Genomic DNA, 25,572 nt, shown 5'->3' with positions numbered 1-25,572 from the left:
TGGTTTCTATTGAGCAATAGAAGAGAGATGTTTGACCAAAATCCTCAAATATAGGAAAGATCTGAAAGTTCATGAAGACATTAAAAAACAAGATTTATTTGGGAAACACTTGTTAATGAAATAGTTTTCAGATGGGGAGATAGGAAAATGAATTCAAATTTAAAAAATGGTAAACTATTCAGTTTGTTAATAAACTCCTTTTTAATTGAGATAGTGCTAGTATACAAGCGTAAAAATGATTATACTTTTTAGAGCTGCAATCCTACTTTACCACAGTTACAACCATGCCAATATCCCACCACCACATTCCATTGTATTATTTTAGTCCCCATTTCTAACCCATAGTAACCTTGATTCTGGACTCTTTTGACAAAATTTTTGTTCTCATTGGATATTGTGTATTGCCTTGCTTTAAAAAAATATGGCCCTTTTGAACGTTTATCCAATATTTATATTTCTACTACTGATTTATTTCACAAAGCATATCCCTTTCAGTTGTTTCCAGGTAAAGTATTTTGTTTTATATATATATATATATATATACACGTATACATATATAAAATATGTATATACACATACAGAACCTTATCTACTAATTTGTCACTGGGTACTGGGTACTAGAATGATTTCCAGATCTTATCTGAAGTGTATTTGATACCCAAATCTTATCATTTTGAGTTAGAATTTTGTTTCCTCATGATAGATACCTAAGAGTAAAATTGCTGAATCTATTTTTCAAGTTTTGAAAAGAAATTTCTGTACTGTTTTTCACATATGCTGATTCAGCTTACATTTACACAAGCAGTTAGTGAGAGTTCCTTTTCCTCTACTTACTACCACCACGGGTTTCTAGTCTTTGAAATAAATATATCTGCCATTGTCACTGGCTTGAGCTGACATTGTTTTGATTTGCATTTCCATGATAATTATTGACTATGAATGTTCTATATCCTTAGACAAGTGTCTGTTCCCTAACTTTCACAGAATTTTCTTGTTGAGTTTTGTGAATTCTTTATATATATATATATATATATATATGCATTTGCGGCCGCATGACATGTTATTGTCTAATTCTCACTCTCAGAGAACCCAGCAGGCTACCGAGAGTATCTTGCCCACATATATGCCTGACTGGGAACATTTGTAAAGGTGATTAGAGGCTGCCCCAAAAGCATCCATCTCTCGGAGAGCCTGGCAAGCTACTGAGAGTATCCTGCCCACATTGCAGAGCCTGGGAAGCTACCCGTGATGTACTCAATATGCAAAAAATAGTAACAATAATGGTCCTCATTCCCTAGACCCTGAAAGAGCCCCAATATGCCAGCGGGCTACACTAGCATGTGACAGGGATGAATGGAGACGTTACTGGCGCCTGCTCGAGCAAATCGATGAACAACAGGGTGATAGTGATAATGATAGTAAGATATATATATATATATATATACATACATACACACACATACTCACACACACATATATACATATATATATATATATATACATAGTAGACCTTTATAATACATCTGTATGGTTGCAATATTTTCTTCCCTTTAATAGGTAGTTTTTATTTTTTTTTTTTGAGTGATAGTTTCTCTTAAATGCAGAAGGGTTTCAGTTTGGCTTAATCCAATTTATTCTTTCTATTGCTTTTCTTGGTTCAGACAAAAATTATTTAAAAAGAAACAAATGGTGGGGCTGGAGTGATATCACAACAGGAGGGCATTTGCCTTGCACACTGCCAACCTGGGTTCAATTTCCAGCATCCCATATGGTCCCCCAAGCACCACCAGGAGTAATTCCCGAGTGCATGAACCATGAATAACCCCTATGCATCTCCCGGTGTGATCAAAAAAGAAAAAAAAAGCAAATGGAACCTTATAATTAAACAAGAGACATATTTCAAAGAACAATGAGAGAAAATGAAAAGAAACAAAAAAAGAAAAACCCAGAATCCATATTTTAAAACAAATTATTTTTATATCAATATTTTTACTAAGCATCAATGGCCTGATCACCAATAAAAAGGCTCAGAGTGATTAAATGGATCTGGAAACAGAGCCCAAGCTTCCTCTGGTTAGAAGAGATGCCCTTAAACTTCAGCAGGAAGTGCAGGTTCACATTAAATGGTTTGAAGGCAATCATATAGGCAAATGGTATGATATAAATGGCAGAAAATACTATGTCAGATAAAAAAAATTCTGGATAAAATATAATTAAAACATGGATAGGGATGGACATTACATAATGATTAAGGAATCAATACATCAGGAGAACTTAATACTCATTACCGTAGTGAACTAAATTAACAGCTAATTAAAATATATAAAGCAACCCTACTAACAGGTTAAGGTAAGAAGCCAACAACATCCTGTTCTTACCATTAGAAAGATCAACCAGACAGAAAATCAACAAGGATAAAACGGCCTTTCACAAGGATTTGAAAGAACTGGGGTTTACTCTTGAAATTAAGCTTCTGTGCTTGTTAGAGTCTTCTAATTTCTGATGACAGTATCAACAAGCTAAATTGACACATCCCTAGAGCCTTATAGCATTGCCACTAAGGTGAAATGAAATTTGTCTATGGTTCTTTAAGCTCTTCTGATCCTACATAAAACAATGTCCTTCTTGGAACCAGACCTTTTTTTTCACAGACACCACATTTATAGCATGACTTTTCTTTAACAGTCCAATTTCAAACACCTCATCCTTATTAGTAAAATTTGGATCATATCCTCCTACTTAAAAGAAGATTGTGTCAGGAATTTGAGTTGTGTTGACTTCATTTAATCAGACCTGTTTGGATATTCTTTGAAGTATAGGTCTGCATAGACAACAGATGAACATTTGCAAAAATTATTTGTTATTTCATTTTTTTGTTAGCTGTTATTGCAGTCATGAAGATTGAATCCACTTGCTCACATGTGCAAAACATTGTTTATCACTGAGGCACATCTCAGGTGAACATTTAATAATATTGAACTCAATGTATCAAGAAAAATGGGAATGGATACTGAGTAGAAAAGAAAATGTCCATTACCTGTCAATATATTTTCTATGAGGACTCATTGGTTATCTAAAAACAATGGGCTGGAGCGATAGCACAGCGGGTAGGGCGTTCGCCTTACAAGCGGCCAACATGGCCGACCCGAGTTCGATTCCTCCGCCCCTCTCGGAGAGCCCGGCAAGCTACCGAGAGTATTCGATATGCCAGACACAGTAACAACAAAGTCTCCAATGGAGCCGTTACTGGGCCCGCTCGAGCAAATCGACGATCAACGGGAGGGCCTTTACCTTACCTTTACCTTTACCTTAAAAAAGCAATATATGTATGACTGCCATAAACTGTGTACCATAAATATTTTAGGAATTCAATTTCCTGAGCATTGGTAAATGTCTGTTCTGCAAACATTATGTATGTATCACCAGCAAAGAGATAAGAAGCAGCACTTTTAAATAAAAGTGGCGTATTTTAACAATATCAGTTTAGTTGACATGCCCAATGCATATAACTGTCATGGAGAGAAAATGCAGATTACTGGTCTAAATCACAGGTTTATATCACATTTTGCAGGCCCATGGAAGGATAAGACTGTCTTAAAATTCTTCTCAAAATGGCACTTAAGCAGTCTTGAAATTCAAGCTAAATTGGGATCTCAAAACTAGCAGAGACAGCCTGAATTTTATGAACTTTCTCTACAGATTATAGCATATATTTGAACTATTGAGTAGTTGAAAATATATTAATTTCCCGCAGAAGCTTACTCAATTTGTGGGCAATATGAGGGCTTTTTATAAATATTCTTCTTTATACTAAATAACATTTCCTGTAGCTTCAACCCATTGTTTTAAAATTTGTTCCTAAGTACTCTTCCATGCCAATTTCAATTTAGTTCTCAGCCAATAAGAGTCATACAAATGTTTAAAGATCTTTGTCATTTATTTTTCAAGCTTCCCATCAAACATTCTCTTACCCATATGCAAAACTTTTCCAGATATTTTTGTTGCTTTTACCATTCTGTTTTCTTGGAACAAGCTCTAAATATCTTGGAGTGCACTATACGGCAAGTTTCCCTAAATATAATTTTTCTGACCAACAGATGGTCCCTCATTTGTGATATTATACTATTATATTAAGATTACATTTGGTATACTCATTATAATCATTTTAAAGTTCACATTTATTTCTATTAAAATACCTAAATATTCTTTTTACTTAGATGACAAACTAAGGTGGATATTTGTTAAGAAACCATGTACCTTGAACCTTGGAAAGTCCCTATTTATCTCTTGATAATATTTTTGTCCTCTTTATATATTTCCATATTGTAACACCACTGACTTTAGGTAACTATGAATTAGTTGACATTTTTACCATAATGTGTTGAGTGATTGCTTTTATTGGCTAGATGACCTTGGAATTAACATAGATTTTGTTTACTCTGCATAATTCGTTAACTACAATAGCCATTGTAATACCCCATTTTGTGGTCTTTAAGTATGACTCCTCCCACACTATTGTTGATGCTCTGTGCTACCACATCTCACAACACAGGTAAACTGTGTCTAGAATCACAGGCAAGCATGACATCAACCTTCTTGACTAACTGCAGCCAATGTTAAAAATTAGAGCTATTGGGGCTGGAGTGATAGCACAGCAGGTAGGGCATTTGCCTTGCACACAACCAACCCAGGTTTAATTCCCAGCATCCCATGTGGTCCCCTGAGCACCGCCAGGAGTAATTCCTTAGTGCAGAGCCAGGAGTAACCACTGTGCATTGCTGGGTGTGACCCCAAAAGAAAAAAAAGTTTGAGCTATTTGGGGCCTTATTTTTTGAAATGGCTGATTTATTATAAAATAACCAGAATAACCATAGAACTTCAGGTGGCTTCCACTCCTCCATATGGAACTCGCATTTGAAAATAAGAATTGAAAGAGGCTAATTTTCACATCTTAGTGCTTACCTAAAGTCAGTAGTGTTACACTCTTTGTGCCGTTGTCCCTACATTTTTGTTCTCATCAAGTATTTAGGTAGTCATCTCCCATATGAAAAATTCCATCTACTAATTAATAAGAATACATCAGATGATTTAATTTTAGGCCTTTTCCAGTTATTTAAGGAAGTAAAGGGACTGAGTCAGTTTTATTGTAGAAGCCTTTTAATAATTCTTAATCTTTTATTTATTTATTTATTTATTTATTTATTTATTGGTCAACACCTTTTAGTGCTCAGGACTTACTCCTGGCTTTGTGCTCAGGGATTGCTCCTGATGGGCTCTGAGGACCATGTGGGCTACCCGGACTCAAATCTGGGTTGGCCATGTGCAAGCATGTCTTACCCACCGTACTATATCTCCAGCCCCTTTTCATCTTAACTGTGTTTTAGAATTACTTAAGTACCAGTTCCAAATCTAGAAAATCTGATATAATTGGCTTGAAATAAAGAAAGAATTTTCTCATCTAAAAAATAGAATATCGATGAAAGAAATGAGCACCTTCGCTATTCGGGAAGCCGCTAAATAGTAGAACACATACGTCTCACGTGAGAGGTCTGTGTTTGACCCCTATCACTTATCCACATATAGTGTATGATCCCTTTATCCCAACAAATGTGGCCACTGGCAGCAGCACCACAACAGTATCAATATAGACTAATAATAAAAAGCACAGCTAATATTTATTAAGTGCTTTAAAGCTGGATAAATTTGGATTACTGATAAATTATAACTATGAATGAGGCTTACAGCAGAATCCTCCCTCTCTGGTAAAGCTTACACAATTTGGGTAGCTAGTAGGTAATATTAGAAGCCCAGCCACTTGAATGTCTTCAATGACCCACTTCAATGTTTCTCTTCTATCCTGGCATCTTGTCTGCTCTCCAAGAGGGCATAGTGCTATAGTTAGAGATAACTTGCGAAGATATTTCACCTCTGCTTTATGTTTCGGGAGTTCTGCTATTTTGTCATTCATCAAGAAATCTGGGATTTTACTTCATTTATTTTTCGTTGCAAGTCCATCCACATCTGGAACCAAACAATCATAGGTCAAACAAGAAAATGAGCAAGTGATTGGTTCTCCCTAGAGGAAATTTCTTTTGCTCAGAACGTTGGCTCTCGTGAGGTCCCATTATGTCAGAGCATTCCTTCTTAAGAGTGGGGTCATGAAAGAGAAAGGTGGGGAGTTGATGACAGAAAGAGGAACACTTTCTTCATATAGTTTGAGTCTGTGCTCAGGAATGACTCCTGGTGATGTTCCGGAGACCATATGTAGTGTTATGAATCTAAAAGGGGTTGACTACGTGCAAAGCAAGCACCTTGCCCCTTGTCATGTCTCTCTGGCTCTATAACCACATATCTTTCATGCTTGATGTCTAATTTTCAGTTATTCTGTCCAGTTAGTTTATTAGATAAAAGATTTACACCCTTCCTTCTCAAAGTCTTGATACTAGATGAATTGTACAACACTGGCTAAATGGAAATCAAATATCATATATTCTACCCATCCTGACTTCATCCAACCTTGTTGACACTAGATCTAAAATTTGATGTAACATGACTTTCAAAATACAATTTTTAGCTAGTATTTTAAAAGACAAGAAGACAGTAATTACCTGTTTTCAGGCTTTCTGCATCATCTTCTCATTCAATTTTAGACTTTTTGGAGGAAAATTGATCCTTAGTTGAAGATTTTTAAAGATAATCGTAAAGTCACTCTATATGCCATTGCTACAGCAAGTGTTTCAAGATAAATATGACTGCTCACCATTTGTAGAAAATGCACTGTCAGAATATATGTTCTTTTAAAAAATTTGCATCTCTAATAAACTTTCATACAATTCTGAAAATAATTTACAAAATAATATATGTTTTTTCCCCAACAAAACTAAAGCATAGCATGGCTTAAAGTAGGTGGATAAGTGAACACCGTTACATTGAAGACTGCCATTCATATTTCTTTTTGCTCTTATTGTTTTTGGTGGGCTCAGACCTTACTCCTATGTTTAAAGGTCACTCCTGTGGTGTTTCTGGGACCATATGCAGTGCCAGTGACTGAAATGGGAACAACTACAGGCAAGGCAAGGACCTTAACCCCTGTACTATCTTTATGTCCCCTCATGTGGCATTTCTTCTCTAAATTTGTCACATTCCTCAGACATCATGTCAAAGTCATACAAATGGACACATCTGCAAAATCTGTCCATAGAGTAGTCAAAATATTTCTTCTTGGTATCTGATTACTAGGTATGAAACATAAAATTCCAGTAAAAATGCATATGTACTATATCTTTCTTGACTGTTCCTCCAAAGCTTAAATTTATTTTAAATAAGGGACCACTTTTATATTTAGATCATAGGAGACAGATTTTAGATGTAGCTAAAGGTTTTCTGGAATATATGTAGTAATATGACTTTAGGAAATATATATCTGTCTGGGTATATATTAACTAATGCATTTCCTCACAACCAGTATGAGATAATAGTTGCAGCATTAGAAACTTGATACTTCAAATTTCCATATTTTTTTATGTTTTTCACATCTCTTCTCTTGGACTCTGAGACTTCTGAAATTTAGAAGCAAAATTTGTTCAGTTAGGTTGGCATAAAAATTTTAATAACTGTTTTGAAAAGTGTGTCACATATGCAAAATGATCAATTATAAAATTTCAGTAAGAAGTATTTTTAAGCTAGACATATCAAAGACAAAATTTTGGCATGGTAATTTTTTAGAGAACACTCATGAAAAATTCATTTTCTGCAAAACAATACTTGCCATTTAACTACAGTATGTGGCATTCACTGTACTACTGTTACTCCTTCCCCCATCTTTTTATTCAAAATTACTTTACCGGTGGAAAAATTTAAGCCAGTATTCTAAGTGGTATGTGGGAGTTTTCTCTGAGCACATATCTTGTTGATATATAATGGGATATGTGCATATATTTTAACTCCTACATAATCTTCTAAACTGCTCTCCTGAAGTCTATATGGCATATAATCTAGTTGGATGGCTTTTGCCTGGAATTCTGGTCTTAATCATTTCAGAGCTAAATATAACCTATGTTAGGTTTCCATTTTAAAAGGAAAAAAGTCCTGATTGGTCAACTCAACCTTCACTCTAAATGAATTTTCAGCATTCTTTCATTACCTGGACAATAAATGCTTTAAAATTGTATTGTTTAATACAAAACAATGAGAACTACATAACTGACTAAAAAAAATCTAATGCCTACATTAAAGGCGAAACAGAAGAAATTAATTGTACATGACAATATATAATACTAATCTATAAAATACTGTAAAATCTCAAGAATTACTAATATGAAATTTTACTTTTAAGATAATAAGACATTGAAATCTGGTGTGTATTTTTCATACCTGTGACTGCCACATGCCAGCCGGGGCATACCTGAAGTGATAGCACAGCAGTAGGGAGTTTTCCTTGCACACGGCCAGTCTGGCAGACCCAGGTTCAATTTCTTCGCCCCTCTCAGAGAGCCCGGCAAGCTACCGAGAGTATCTCACCCACACAGCAAAGACTGGCAAGCTACCCGTGACATATTCAATATGCCAAACACAGTAACAACAAGTCTCACAATGGAGATGTTACTGGGCCCGCTCGAGCAAATCGATGAACATCAGGACAGTGCAGTGCTATTTCATACCTATAGTATATTGCTCTTCAGACCAGTCACATTACAAAGTCTCAGTGGGTACATGAGCAGTGCTGACCTTGTTAGACACATACAAATAAAAAGAAATAGAATAAAAAATACTGGAAGAGACCACTGACGTCTTGCCTTGCTCTTCTCTAGTATTATATAAGCCTACAGTATTCATACAATAGTTTTCATTGACACAAGTCACCTTCAACATCTTATAGTTTCTGCATGGTCTGGCATAGACTTCCTTCTCTAAGTCTCCTGCTCATATTTACCTCTTGGATCAGTCACCCTTTTTCTTATTATTGCATCTCTGTGTACAGTGGAGGACAAATTTTTCCATATCTGTTGCATTCATTGTTTCCTTTATGTAGAATATACTTTACTTTTTCCCACCGTCAACACAACCCTTTCATTGTTCTATTTGTGAGCTAACAAATTTCTACCAGGTATTCAATTATATTTATCTATCTGAATCTCTAAAAATTCTTAAGGACATGGATGGCCCACTCTATGGACTGCAGTTTTCCTAAAACTTAGTATGACAATTCCTTACGAATGAAGAAATAAGAACACCAACTGAGAACACTCATAAAATTAGTACAAAGCAACTAGAATTGCTTAAATGAATGGATTACTAAAGGGGACACACAATAAGGAAAAACTGACTTGCTAAAATTCTTATAACTGACACTGCCCTACATCAAACTGAGCTCGTGCAATTCTAACAGGTAGAGAATGCGGCTGAAGTGGGCTAATGGCATCAGAGTACCATTAGCAGAGCTACAGGTAAGGTAAGGTAAAGGTAAAGGCCCTCCCGTTAATCATCGATTTGCTCGAGCGGGCCCAGTAACGTCTCCATTGGAGACTTTGTTGTTACTGTGTCTGGCATATCGAATACTCTCGGTAGCTGGTAGCTTGCCGGGCTCTCCGAGAGGGGCGGAGGAATTGAACTCTGGTCGGCCATGTTGGCCGCTTGTAACGCTTGTAAGGTGAACGCCATACTATCAACTTAGTCTCAAATTTTTGATTATGGTAATTTTTTATTTCTAAATATGCCATGAAATATTAGCTGCTAGTTTATATTGTTACATTTATTCAGAAAGTAGTGTTAAAATCATGACTCTGATGTGGTAAATCCATGTCAAATTCTAGTACAGGTTCACAAGAAAAAAAAATCAGTGGGGACATCTGTTGACATCTTATTTGTGATAGCAAAGAATTGAAACCAATGTTCATGCCTTATACTCTAGATGTATGGAGAGTGAAATCTGGAGGCGTACAAATACATATACTAAGTAAACATTGAAAACAACAGATTAGATATAGACATAGTGTCAACAGTAAATATCCAAAACAATACTAATGGAAAAGTAAGGGCAGAATGAGACATCCATGTAGAGTGTCATTGATATCATTTAATAATATACACACAAACACATTAAAATTGAAATATAAGAACATACATTAAATATATCAAAATACTAAGATGGCTATATAGGAGTATAAACAGAAGACAATAAGGTGCAGAAGATGAGTCAAATATCTTTATACAAATCATTAAAAATGGGTCATGAGTTGAGACTGTAATTAATCCTCATTAACTGCTTTCTAAAAGTTACAAGAAAATTTATATAAGAAGTAAATTAGTGGGGCTAGAGTGATAGTACAGCAGGTAACATGTTTGCCTTGCATGATGCCAACCTGGGTTTGATCCTGGCACCACGTACAGTCCCACCAGAAATGATTCCTGAATGCAGAGTCAAAGTTATCTCTGAGCATTGTTGGTGTGGCCCAAAAACAAGCAAAAAATGAAAACAAAAGAAATAAAATCTAAAATAATATATTTATTTAATATTTACTTAGTCTCACTCAACCTCTTTTTGAGATGTGTTTTAAAATTTTTTTCTTTTTATTCTTTCTTCATCATTGCTTCCCTTAATTTTTCTTTTTCCTCTTTTTTCTCTTTTTCCCCTTCACTTCTTATTTATATTCTCATTTTCCCATTCCCACTTTTCATTTTTGCCAATATTCTGTTTGTCTCTGTTTCCTATCCCTTTATTATTTTATCTTTAGCCCTATTTATAGTGGTAATCTCAGAAATAAACATCTACTCGAGATGTTCAGATCTCCTCTATATTTCATTGATAATTATCGAGTTAAGAGAATAGCTGGTTAACAACTATACTGGTTTTATAGATAACTTTGGCAAGACTAGTTTCAACAAAAAAACTCCCTATGTTCTCACACATTTTCTCCCTTCTTTATATCCAGGACTGTGCTATCAACTTATTTTTCAAGCCTTTATTTAGCTCTACTTCATTAGATGCTCTGAAGAAACATCATTTAATGAATAAAAAATAATTATCAATTTAAATGACAGATTTATAAAGATTGATATGACGTGTTGAAGTCCCCTTTCTTCTGGAGAGACATATAACAAGTGATTTTTATTATAAAGATTTAAACATTTAATTACAGGATATTAGAGCATTTCATTTCCCACAAACTGATTTGATTATAAAATGATTTAGTAAACAGAATTAATAGCCAAGAACTAAATATCAAAGAATTAATAATAAACCATCAATATCAGAGATGCCTAAGAAGACTATGGTTTATGTACCATCTTTTCACGATGGAAGGAGGAAAATGAAGACAAGGAATTAAGAAAAATATTTAGCAGAATTTAAGAATACCTGTAATAATAATGAAAATATAAGACATGAAAAAAATAATTTAGCTGTAGCAGATATAAAAAATAGTCATATATTTTTCCCTCAACTTTAGAAAATGTTTAATAAAGAAGCAGTGTTTGAAACAAAAAGACAGACCAGAAAGATAATACCAAAGGCATTTGCCTTGGATGCAGGTGAATTAGTTTCACTCTCTGGTACCCCGGAAACTCTTATGAGTGAACTCTGAGCAGCAGAACAAGGAATAATTCCTGAGCACTTCCAGATATGACCCAAAACTCAGCCCCCCAACTCACACAAAATGCATACTTTATGAGATGTTATGAACAATGTAAATAATAGATCAGATGATAGAAATAAAAAAAAAACACAGGAAAAATAGCAGATTTTATTTTGCCTAAGAAAAGATCCTATTGCAATTGGTAAAATCAGCTAAAGATGAAACCTGCCATGGAATTAATAAGAAAATATGCTCTATCCAAGATATAGATTTTATCCATAATATAATCTACTACATCCATGACATAATTATATCCATGATAGGTCATGGGTTTCTAATAGGTTTAAAATGCAATGTTAAGTTGAACAATAGGGATAGAGAAAACTTTCTTTTGTGACTTACTGATAAAATTCAAAATAAAATTAAATAAGATTCTAGAGATTCTAATAACCAAAATTACATTGAACCATTATTTTAGATAATACTTTGGTTCTGCCTAAAGTAACTTCAGGGTAATTAATTTTTGTGTGTGGAAATAAAAAACTGGCTATTTTCATTTTTTTGTGTCAATCAAACTTTAAGTTTCAAAACGAGCACCCCACCTATGTTCATTGTTCTTGAGATTTATTCATTACTTTCATACTGAATAAACAGTACATTTAATATTTTTATCCAGTAAGTATCCTGATGACTGAATATAAAAGCAATTTGATTTTTCAAAATTGATTAATCATAACAAAGGTTTTCAAATTTATTTGGCCTACCACCCCCATTTCTGAAAAAAATTATATCCTGCTCCCCTCACCCCACTTTAAAATCTAACTTCATCTATAAATTCTGGCTATTTTAGTGGTCATCTGTTTCCAGTTTCTGTGTGAAAAATTCAATAGTCCGATCAATGGCAAAAACTTATCCTTGGTAGTAAATAAATTGAAGTACAAGTTCTATCAAACCCTGGCCCTTTGAATCAACATATTATCTAGCTTGCTTTAAATAAAACAAGATGTTTTATTTACTATGGATTCCTGTTATTTATATAAATGTGATATCTTGCTATCATTATTCCTCCATGAGTACAAAATATTACTAAATATTGCCAATTTTATTTAATAGTTTTATATATCTTAGACATTAGTTTCCACCCAAGTATTTAAAAATCAAATTCATTCCAGAACAGTCTTTCTCAAATTTTATCTTACTGTGGCTTTCTTGAACCCAGTTTCTTTCCTAAGATCCACTGTTCTACTGGTTCTAACAGTTCTACCACTATTGTAACACTTGTTCCCCAGTTGATAAACACTGCTCTAGAATATTCATTCCATTTGCTTGATGACTTTCATACCCTTTTCGTCCAGTTAATACTGTCTCCCTTTAACTCTGGACTTCGAAAGAAGGCTTACTTAATTTCACAAAAGTGACTTTATCTTCATAGAGTAAGGAGGGGGAAAGTTTTATTGGATCACCATGAGATCCAGTTACAAACTTGCATGATTACGTTTCAGTCATACAATGATTGAGCACACATTCCTCCACCAGTGCACATTTTCTGCCACTATTGTTCCCAGTGTCCCATCCACCACCCCTACCCCACCCCACTCTCTGCTGGAAGTACTTGTCACAGCACGTAGGCAAGAAAAGGGTATCAAAGGTTTTCAGATAGGAAAGGAAGAAATCAAGCTCTTACTATTTGCAGATGACATGATATTATACCTAGAGAAAAGCTCTTAGAAATAATAGGTTTGTGTAACAGAGTGGCAGGTTACAAAATCAATACCCAAAAGTCCATGGCCTTCCTATACACAAATAATGAAAAAGAATAAAGAGATATTAATAAAGCAATCCCATTCACAATAGTGCCTCAGAAAATTAAGTACCTTGGAATCAGCTTAACTAAAGAGGACCTACACAAAGAAAACTACAAAACACCACTTCATGAAATAAAAGAGGATCTAGCAAATGGAGACACATTCCTTGCTCATGGATTGGGAGAAATTACATCGTCAAAATAGTAATACTTCCCAAAGCATTGTACAGATTCAACGCAGTCCCTATAAGACTACCCATGAACATTTTTCAAAGAAATAGACAAAACACTCCTGAAATTCATATGGAGTAATAAACTTCCATGGATAGCCAAAGCAATCCTTGGGAAAATGAAGATGGGTGGCATCACCTTCCCCAACTTGGATCTGATGCCGTGCCATCTACTTCAGAGAGAGCTAGCTCATGCACATTGCCAATCACAACAGATTTAGGCAAAAGCCACACCGCCTCTTCCCAAAAGCGCTTGAGTTTTACAGAATCTGCTGATTTAAATATCGTCCAGTTGAAACTGACCTGTTTATTTCTTTTTATTTTCTTCTTATTTCTCTTTACCAGAGAAATTTTGGGTTGCTATTTTTTTTATTTGATTTCACTAATAAGGAGTGATTCCACAACAACCAAGACACTTCTACTCGCTGCCTCCCAATGAAAGAATAACCCCAGATCCTTGCTCACTGTATCTATCTTGCTCTGGATTTCTCTCTTCGTACCCAGGAACTCATTTTGGCCCAGGTGTCTTTCGGGTCTTGCTGGAAATGAATCTATATTTCCTAATGGCTATTGATGTATCTTGCAATCATAATTAAACTTAATAGAAGGGTCAGTTTGAAACTTGGCTTAAAAAACAGAAAGTGATTATGGGGAAAGTACCTTAACAGGTTCTGCTGAATGTCCCCAGGCATACAGCTAAATCACATCACTAAGTATTAACCTGATTGATACAGAATGAAGACAGACACATCTTACAAAACGTTCTGGAAATTTTCTTCCCTCACTATCTTTGGGGAAAAAAAATATCAAAAATATTTAAAAGCTCTTATCAAAATCTTTTTAAAAGCGGAATATGCATAATGTACACTTAATTTTCAAATATATCTAGAGAGCAAATTTAAAAACTATAATAATTTTAAAGCTCATGAATGTTTAAACAAATAGGAGATACAATGGATTTCTTTATAAAAAGAGAGTAATTCACAGGTATGGAAAACAGACCTTCATCTCATACAAAATTTCACCTGAGAGTTATTATTGGTAAATTATTGAGAATAGGATACAAATTGAAATTGAATTCAGACACACACACACACACACACATACACACACACACATAAGCTCAAAAAAGAAGTGAAGGCAAAAGAAAGTTTGGTATAGATTCTCATATTATTTTGTATAATTTCTGTGAAATATGTGAATCATCACATTCATCATCCTATAATAGTGATATCCATCATAGGATAAGATGAGTCAGGGTAAAGAAAGTAGGTAAAAATAGGAAAATTCTATACAAATGGCCATCATCATTTTGGGTGCTTTAATAAAATAAAATTTAGAGGAAAAAAAGAAGTAAATTAAACAAACAAACAAAAAAAGAAGAGCCAGAGCCATAATTCAGAGCCAGAGCCAAGATTCAGAGAGTAGTGCACTTCCCTTGCACCCAGCCATTTCAGGTTTGATCCCCAGCACCACATTTTGTCTCCTGAGCTAGCCAGCGGTGTTCCCTCAGAAGAGAGCAAAAAAAGGTCTCCCGAGCACCCTGGGTGTAGCCAAAAAAAAACAAACACAATTTTTTCATTTATTTTAAATTTAGGCACCAAGATTTATAGCAGTGTTAATATTGTCACTGTCACTGTCCTCCCGTTGTTCATTGATTTGCTCGAGCAGGCCCAGTAATGTCTGCATCGTGAGACTTGTTGTTATTGTGTTTGGCATGGCAAAGCTACCCGTGACATATTCAATATGCCAAACACAGTAACAGAGTTAATATTAATGTTTCTGAAACACAATGTCTCTACAACTCCCTCATCTTCCACACCAGAGCAGTTTTAGTGCTTCCTGTTCTCCTTTTGTCTCCCTTTTTCTATCCCATACTTACAGGGGCTTCTTACTGATATGAGTTAACGTTGATAAAATAATCCATAAAACTCTGCCAGGGAAACTTGCTCTGTTTCCTGGCAACAGATGCTTATTTAAAATTTTTTTTTCCCTGGGAGCCATGATTCATCATTGCTGCTTAAGTCTGAAGTGACATTTAACAATGAAGACCTTGAGGGAGTAGGAATTTTCATTGGCCCAATCAAATCAATTCAGCAAATAATAACTAAACACCTACTTTGTACTTTCATATTCCATCAGCCCTTGGAGAGCATGAGCCAGGTGTCTGGTTCAGAAAGTCAGAGACACAAACAGAGCCTCTGGTCCTATAGGAATGACAAGTAGACAAAGAAATCATTGTAATACATGATAGAGTATATGGATGTGTCTTAATAAAGAAATAAATTAGAGATTAAATTAGATAAAGAGGTGATTACTGAGTAGAAGAGACCATCATTCCAAACAGAAATAGCTTGAAAAAAAGACACTGTTTACAAAAATGGAAGATACCTAGACACCTTCAAGGTTACCTGCAGCATTATCAGGTGCGGTTGAACAGTACTTATACCAGGACCATCTCTTATCAGTTGTTACATATTTCATTGCTTTAATGGTATTTACATTTTTGTCCTATACAAACATTAAGATATATATATATATATATATATATGCACATACCAACATGCTTTCATTGGTATGAATTTCATTGATTCTACCTTGAATAATTTTCTTTAAGCTTAAATTACTCCTTTCAGCTTGATATCTGAGTGGTGTATTTTTAATAAATGATAGATAGCACTGTAGCACTGTCCTGTTGTTCATTGATTTGCTCAAGCATGCACCAGTAACGTCTCTGTTGTTAGACTTGTTGTTACTGTTTTTGGCATATCGTATACAACACGAGGAGCTTGCCAAGCTTTGCCATGTGGCAAGATACTCTTGGTAGGTTGCCGGGCTCTCCAAGGAGGGGAAGGAATCAAACCCGGGTCGGCCACGTGCAAGGGAAACACCCTCCCCACTATGCTATCACTCTGACCTAAATGATAAATACAATTTAAAAATACTTTTATAAAAATAAGTAACCATTGAATTAATTTTGGGCACCAATAGTGGTAAAATACATTGAGAATCTCCATAGTGATAGAGGAAATAAGGACAGGAGAGAAGCCTCACATCATGGCTTTTGATTTCTTAGTATGGACTGAATATTACACAGATACTAAAAATCAAAAGTTCTTGGGGCTGGAGCGATAGCACATTGGATAGGGCTTTGGCCTTGCACACGGCCTACCCGTGTTCGATTCCCAGCATTCCATATGATTCGCCGAGCACTGCCAGGAGTAATTCCTGAGTGCAGAGCCAGGAGTAACCCCTGAGCATCGCTCGGTGTGACCCAAAAAGAAAAAAACATTAAAAATAAATAAATAAATAAATAAATAAAAGTCATTTTAAAAAAACAAAAGTTCTGAAATGATCATCACTGAGCTTGGGAAATAGATATCCATACAAGTATATGCAGGCTGAAATTAAATAAGTAAAGAGATGCTACTCTAGCTTTAATATGACCTTTCTTTTTATTTCTTTTCCTTTCTTTTTAATGTGGCTGACACATCATGGAGTTCAGGGGGTGGGGCGACACTGCACTGCCCAGCTCAGCACTGAAAACCTGTAACTTCAATGCTGGGGCCCAGTGATACAGCTGCCTGAGTCTGGTATGTGAGGCTATAGCACAATGGATAGGGTTTTCCTGCAATATTTGGGGTGACCAGAAAAAGCCTCAGTGGTTTGGGGTATAAGAAGCATGGCAGTGCTCACTTCGACAGCACATATACTAAAATTGGGATGATGCAGAGAAGATTGGTCTGGAGCCATAGCACTGCGGGTAGGGCATTTGCCTTGCACGCAGCCAACATGGCTGACCCGAGTTCAATTCCTCTGCCCCTCTCTGAGAGCCTAGCAAGCTACTGAGAGTATCTCTCCTGCATGGCAAAGCCTGGCAAGCTACTTGTGACTTATTCGATATGCCAAACACAGTAACAAGTCTCACAGTGTTACTGGGCCTGCTAGAGCAAAATCGATGAACAACGGGAGGACAGTGACAGTGACAGTGACAGAGAAGATTAGCATGGCCCTTGCGCAAGGATGACATGCAAATTCGTGAAGCGTTCCCTAAAACCTCTACCAAGAAACTCCTAGAAACAATACACTTGTATAGTAAAGTTGCAGGCTATAAAATCAATACCCAAAAGTGCATGGCTTTCCTATATGCAAATAGTGAGAGAGAAGAAAGTGACATGAAAAAAACAATCCTGTTCATAAATGTGCCCCAGAAAATCAAGTACCTAGGAATCAGCTTAACTAAGGAAGTAAAAGACCTGTACAAAGAAAACTACAAAACGGTACTTGAGGAAATAAAAGGGGACAAGAAGAAATAAAAAGATATCCCCCGGTCATGGATCGGGAGAATTAACATTGTCAAAATGGCAAGATTTCCCAAAGCATTGTACAAATTCAATGTGATGCTTAAATGATACCCATGACATTCTTCAAAGAAATGGAGCAAACACTCCTGAAATTCATATGGAACAATAAGACCCCACGAATAGCTAAAGCAATTCTTGGGAAAAAGAAAATGGGAGGAATCAACCTCCCTAACTTCAAACTCTACTACAAAGCAATAATAATTAAAACAGCATGGTACTGACACAAATGCAGAGCTGCAGACCAATGGAACAGGGTTGAATATACTGACATCACCCCCAAACATGTGATCATCTAATCTTTGATAAGGGAGCAAGAAATGTGAAGTGGAGCAAGGAAACCCTCTTTAACAAATTGTGCTAGCAAAACTGGACAGCTACATGCAGAAAAATGGGCTCAGATCTCTACCTAACACCATGTACTAAAGTAAGATTAAACTGGATTAAAGACCTCAACATCAGACTGGAATTTATAAGGTACATTGAAGATAAGGTTGGCAAAACCCTCCACGACATTGAAGCTAATGGCATCTTCAAGGATGACAGGCCACTGGCCAAGCAAGTGAAAACAGAGATAGACAAAGGGGACTATCTTAAACTAAGAAGCTACTGCATCTCCAAAGAAACAGTGACCAAAATACAAAGACAGTCTACAGAATGGGAAAGTATATTCGACCAATACTCATCTGACAAGGGGTTGATATCAAGGATATACAAAGCACTGGTTGAACTCCACAAGAAGAAAACATCCAACCCCATCAAAAAATGGGGCAACAAAATGAACAGAAACTTTCTCAAAGAAGAAATCCGAATGGCTAAAAGGCACATGAGAAAATGCTCTACATCACTAATCATCAGGGAGATGCAGATCAAAACAAAGAGATATCATTTCACACCACAGAGACTGATCCACATCCAAAAGAACAAAAGCAACCAGTGTTGGCGCGGATGTGGAGAGAAAGGGACCCTCCATCACTGCTGGTGGGAATGCCAACTGGTTCAGCCCTTTTGGAAAACAGTATGGACAATTCTCAAAAAATTAGAAATTGAGCTCCCATTTGACCCAGCAATACCACTCCTGGGAATATACCCTGGAGAGGCAAAAAAGTACAGTCGAAATGACATCTGCACTTCTATGTTCATTGCTGCACTGTTTAAAATAGCTAAAATCTGGGAAAAAAAACCATGTGCCTGAGAACAGATGACTGGTTAATGAAACTTTGGTACATCTGCACAATGGAGTACTATGCAGCTGTTAGAAAAGATGAAGTCATGAAATTTACATATAAGTGGTACTATATGAAAAGTATTATGCTAAGTAAAATGAGTCAGGAAGAGAGGAACAAACATAGAAGTATTGCATTCCTATGGGGAGTATAAAGTAATAAAATAGGAAACTAACACCCAAGAATAGCCGAGATAAGTACCAGGAGGTTCACTCCAAGGCTTGAAGGCCAGCCACACATGCTAGGGGAAAAGGCAGCTCAGACAAGAAGGGAACACCAAGTAAAGGGTGTTGGAGGATCCTCCCAGGATGGGAGATGCATGCTGAAAGTAGACTATAGACCGAACATGATTGCCACTCAATGCCTCTCTTGAAAACCACAGCACCCAAAAGGAGAGAGAGAACAAAAGGGAATGCCCTGCCACAGAGGCGGGGTGGGTTGGGGGGATGAGGGGTGGGAGGGATACTGGGACCTGTGGTGATGGAGAATGGGCACTGGGAAGGATGGGTATTTGATCATTGTATAACTGAAACCCAAACACAAAAATTTGTAAGTCTACAACTTTACCTCATGGTGTTTTGCTAATAAAAATTAAAAAAAAGAAGAAGAAGCATGGCATGTGGAGTGGAAAGGGAGATTGAAATGAAGATGTTGTGTGTGCTATGCATGTGTTTTATTATTTGAATTTTCTCCCATGTACTTTTCTTCTCACATGTACTTTTCTCCCAAGTAATTTTTCTATTAAACTTGCCATGATTCTCTAGGAATTTAATGCATTGTATGTGCATCTTCCTTATTAAATATTCTAAATATATTTATCTATGCTTCATTGAATCTAGTTATCCACAGCTATCTCTTGCTCCTTAGTGAATTTCTTTGTAATGGAGTCTCCAGGGCTCTATTGTATATGGAAACTGTGCAGGGCAAAAATTTTGTAAACTAAAATAAATGGAACATAGGGAGACTAGATGATTAAAGTTTAGTAATTAAAATTTTGATTAATAGGGGACAGGGTGATTGTACATAACTATTGGGCTTATCTTGTAGACTGCCGATCTGGATTCAGTCCTCGTCACCATATATAGCACCCTGAGCCCCATCAGGAGTGATTCCTGAGTGAAGACCCAAGAGTAAGCACTGAGTATTACCAGATATGACTCAAAAAACAGCTACAACAACAAAACAAAAAATTATAATAGCACAGCGGGTAGGGCATTTTCCTTGCACTTGGCCGACCCGGACCGACGCTGGTGCAATTTCTCCACCCCTCTCGGAGAGCCCGGCAAGCTATCTTGCCCACATGGCAAAGTATCTTGCCCACATGGCAAAGCCTGGTAAGCTACCCGTGATGTATTCAATATGCCAAACACAGTAACAACATAGTCTCACAATGAAGACGTTACTGGGCCCACTCGAGCAAATCGATGAACAACGGGAGGACAGTGCTACAGTGCTAAAGTTCAAAATTAGTTACCTAGTATTGATTCCTCCTAGTTAGTATGTCTCTATAAGCTGAGTGTTTTACCTGAGCAAATTTCAATGACTATAGATTCAATAATAACCCCACTGCCTTATTTGCATGTTCCAGTGAGGTAAACGGTGATTAAAATGGGTTTGGGATTGCTTCCACTCTTATATCCGCAATAGTTATTCATGCATGGAACAGTACAATCTGTAGAAAACATAAATCAAATAGTATTAGTTTCTTGCTGAAATGTTTCAGTATAGTTTTCACTTTTTGGGATTTAAGTTTTTTCCAGGATTATGGACAGAGTCATCACACAAAAAGTGGTCCTGTGTGTTAACCACTCTATTGCTAAGCACCCAAGGGAATGCCTAGAACATACTATATACGCTTGTGTGCCAGAATAAAAAATTAATGAATCTATTGACTGTGATTTCCTAGCTAATAAGTTATTAAAATCAAACTGAAAGACAGATTTCTTCAGAACTGAAGATTTTGTTTATAGAATTGAGCTTATACGAAGTGAGGGTTTGTGGTGGGGGGGCACTCCTTGAGGGATATGGGCTCTCCGGTGGCAGGTTTGGTATCAAAATTACGTATCCTTGAAAAGTATAAATAACAGTATTGTAAAACTTAATACCTCAATAAAAACAGGTTAATATATAAAGAAAGTAAATTGACAAAAAAGAAAGACATATTTCTTGCCTTTATGTCTTCTTATTTCTATTATCTCCAAATATTTCTAATGCAATAAATTATCTTATTTGACCACAATACAGCTTATGGAAACGGCATTTGTTTTTAGAGTTTTTTTCCCTAACTACAATATAGATATTTACCGTGTACTTGTAATCACAACTTTTGCTGTCAGGTTTTTACCAACTGATCTTTGTAGTCTGTTGAGGCTATTCACATAGATTCGTTTCACAGTGTAGCAATTTATATTTATCTACATCTTGTGCATTTTGCAAAATAGTTTAGTTTCAAAATTTATTTTGACAAAGTGTGATGACATTCCAGAATTTTATAAAAGGTATATAAAAAAAAAGCCGAGTGGAAGAAGGTGGATTTAATTAATCATGTAAAGGTTAAGTAATTCTGATGTTGAGCAATGAGTATCGATTGCTCTTTTAAAATGTGTTTGAAGAATTATCATCATTGTGAAAAATGTTTATCAAGGGTCTCTTGAAATTCATTCAAAAGCAAAGAAAAGAGTGAAGAAGCTATGGTAAACAGTTAGCTATTTTACATATTATCTCAAAATATACCACTCTAACCATAGGAATAATGAGTTTTTCTGACAAATACTACAGACAGACCATGGGAAATTATGGTGTAACTCTGTATTAACCTGCAATGTGTAAAGTGTGTCAGATGGAAAGATATAGATAAAAAATGATTACCCTCATATCTGGGATTTAACGATACACAAGTGTTACACATAGGTACATGTAAAGATAGACACGCGGGAGCAACAAATGGCCAAAGACCACAAACTGGAAGCCTTTGTCCACAGAGCAGAGGCTTAATGGGAAAAATATGGCAGTTTACACAGGGGGGACCTTTGGTGGAAGAAACTAACTGCACTAGTGGTGAGTGTGGTCTTGGAATATTGTCTGCATGAAGCTATCTTTAACAGTATTGTAAATATCTTGATAAAGTGACTTCAAAAAAAAGGGAGAGAGAATATTGAAAAGAGATATAGATAATGAAATTCTTACCAAAGAACTAAAACCTATCTAAATTCTAAGTAGTTTGGAATATTTGAATAAAATATTTCTGTGTGTGTTTCAAAAGAAAGCACTAAGGCACACTGGACTCGGTGGCCGAGAACCATTCACCTGGCCAGCCCACGGCAGTGGCTGGCTGGATGAAGGACCAGGTGAATGGAGAACCAGGGCCCCCAGGCTGGTTGGTAGTTTGGTAGTCAGTTATTTCTCTCTCCTCCCCAGTATAGTCTGAGATCTCCCCTTATAGCACAATCATAGCCTAAGTTTTGGTCATAGATGCAGTCATCATTGTTCCCTCATCCTCTTCCTCATAGTCCTCTTCTTTCTAGTCTCCTCTTCATCATAGTCCCTACTCTCCCCTTATATCATAGTTATGTAGATCATGTCCTCACCGGGGCCCGTTGGAGGGGAGCGGGTTGAGCTTTCCTCCCCGCCCTGACCAGGGCTCCTGCAGCTGAAGACCTCCAGGACCAGCCACCACCATGCTGAGACCACTCTCCACACACCTGAAGGTACCGGCAGAGGGACAAAGCCACGCGGGTTCTGGGGCCAAGATCTCCAAGTCTACTTGGATTGGGGCTGGGCATCTTCCACCCAGATCCTCCAAATTCCAGTAGGCGGGGGTCACACCCACCAACTGGCCCCCTGGCACCATGTAATCCCATCAATGGCCAAGACTCGGAGACTATAAAAACCAGCTCCCGGAACCGAGATATCTTATTATGACATCTTATTATGACATCTCATTCCTACTTTGGACAAACTGGCAGGTTACCGAATGTAGCCTGCCCACATGGCAGAGTCTGGCAAACTCCCCGTGGCGTACCCAATATGCCAAATACCAGTAACAATGATGGGTCTCATTCTCCTAAAGAGCCTTGAATATAATCTCAGGGCTAGGATGAAGGAGAGTTACTGGGGCCTGCTCGAGGCAATCGACGAATAACAGGATGATTTGTGATTGTGATTTGTAGATCATGAAGGGTGGGGCACACATAGGTGGGATTGAGCATTATCATAACAACAAACAGATGTAAAGCTCCTCCTTCAGAGGAAGTTCTAGTAGATTAACTCAAGGACAAGATCTCATCTGAAGGTTCAGCACTATAGATTAGATTACTAGGAGGTCAGCTCAAGGGCAGGATTCCATCTAGAGTGGATTGCTTTGTCCTTCCTCAGCTAGTAATCCATTTAAACAATCATAGTGAATTTACTTCTTATTATATTTCTAGTCATTTCGTATAAACACAGTAAGTTTAAAGTTTGGCTCTTCCTGGGGACATCTTGCTATGTACCCCAGACTACAGTCTCAAGCCAGGTTAGTCTTTCCTTACTCCAGCAACTTCCTTATTCAGTTACTTTTTCTTGGGTCATGACAGAGTTTGTTCCATGACAGTGCTCTTAACTTATTATACATCAAATAGCACTTAGCTTGTCCCCTTTCGATGCCAGGGTAGCTTACAGCTTGCCCTGGGTCCATCCAGTCCCTTCACTGGGACCCTGCTTTTGGAGTTCATGCCCAATTCAATCAGTTTAGTCAATGGCTGAACAAATAACAGTACTCCTACATTATTAAAGAAACTTGCTCAATTTGCTCGAGCGGGCCCAGTAACGTCTTCATTGGAGACTTTGTTGTTACTGTGTCTGGCATATCGAATACATCATGGGGAGCTTGCCAGGCTCTGCCGTGATTTATCCAATAAATGTTTTGAGGGACCAGAGATGATACAGAGGTAGATGAAAATTAAAACAGTGAAAATGTTGGTTTCAATAAATGGAGATAAAATGACAGCCAAATGTAGTAGTACTTGGAATTCTTGAAAGACGTGAGATAACTAAAACCAAATTTAAAAAAATAATTTGCAGTAAAGACAAAATTAAACATATGAGTAGTTCTGAATAGTGAGAAAAAGGTAAGGTACTCATTAAGAAACCACTATAAGAGGGGCTGGAGCAATAGCACAGCGGGTAGGGCATTTGCCTTGCACACGGCCAACCCGGGATCAATTTCCAGCATCTCATATTGTCCCCTGAGCACGGCCAGGGGTAATTCCTGAGCTCAGAGCCAGGAGTAACCCCTGTGCATTGCCAGGTGTGACCCAAAAAGAAAAAAAAAAAGAAACCACTATAAATGAGGTATGTAAAGCTTATGTTTAATGAACATTTTTTGAGGGGTTTTAAAGCATAGTCTGAAGGATCAAGGAATCTAAAGCAAAACCATAATTAATTACTGAATTTCTAATGAGGAGGAACGTGAATCAAAATAAAAATCTTATGCAAACCAATATATCCCAACTATTTTTTCAACATATAACCAATAGTTATTGTTATCTTTTTTTTAAACTTAATTTTGTACTATTCTTATTGTATTTTTAACTCCCATTTTATTGTTCGGTGTACAGTCTTTTTCTTTTTTTTATTTCAGACAAAACTGGAGGTGCTCAAAGCTGACTCCTGACTCTGTGCTCAAGAATAACTTCTAAATGAATTCAGGGGACATATGTGGTGCCAAGGATTAAATTGGGTCATTCATAGGCAAGACAAATGCCTTACCTACTATACTATCTCGTTGACCCCTGTATTATGTTTTTAAAAACCTATGTGTAGATTACAATGATTTCACAAATCATTCAGACTGACTGTGTTTCAAACACTAGTAGCCATATACATCTAATAGCTAACATCTAGTATTTTGGAGAGAATTGATTCATAAACTTCAAGTGAAAAAGTAAGAAGGGAGTAGTATACATCAGATTGGTTGGGTTAATGCATATAGTAGTGAGTAATAAACCAAAGTATATTATTAATAGAATAAAAATATCTTGATCCTTAAACACTTGACTTCCCGTTAATCATCGATTTGCATGAGCGGGCACCATTAAGGTCTCCATTCGTCCCTGTCGCATGCTAGTGTAGCCCAATGGCATCTGTTTGTTCTAGGAACGTGAAGCCTCAAACTGATTGTTCAGAGTCTTGATGAAGAAGTCTGACCACCTTGTAGATGGGTGACTGTGCGGTCTTTTGATGTCCCGCGGAATCCAGTCAGTAATGGCTCTAGTCTAGCGGTTGTCTCCAAATCTCATTACGTGTCCATCCCATCTGATTTTCGACACCTTGGCAAATGAGGCAGCGTCCCTGATTCTTGACCATCGACAGAGGTCAGAACTCCAGATTCTTTCGCTC

General features: G+C 36.7%; 1 pseudogene; it reads left to right on the top strand.

Annotated features, from left to right (window-relative positions):
* The first annotated feature begins 17,594 nt into the window (after window positions 1–17,594).
* On the top strand, window positions 17,595–17,665 carry LOC130030839 (uncharacterized; annotated as a pseudogene).
* Window positions 17,666–25,572: the final 7,907 nt, after the last annotated feature.

The sequence above is a fragment of the Sorex fumeus genome, unplaced genomic scaffold (genome assembly GCF_029834395.1).
Source record: "Sorex fumeus unplaced genomic scaffold, SorFum_2.1 ptg000044l, whole genome shotgun sequence".
In the NCBI taxonomy this organism is placed as follows: Eukaryota; Metazoa; Chordata; class Mammalia; order Eulipotyphla; family Soricidae; genus Sorex; species Sorex fumeus.
This window is presented reverse-complemented; position numbering and strand designations above follow the sequence as displayed.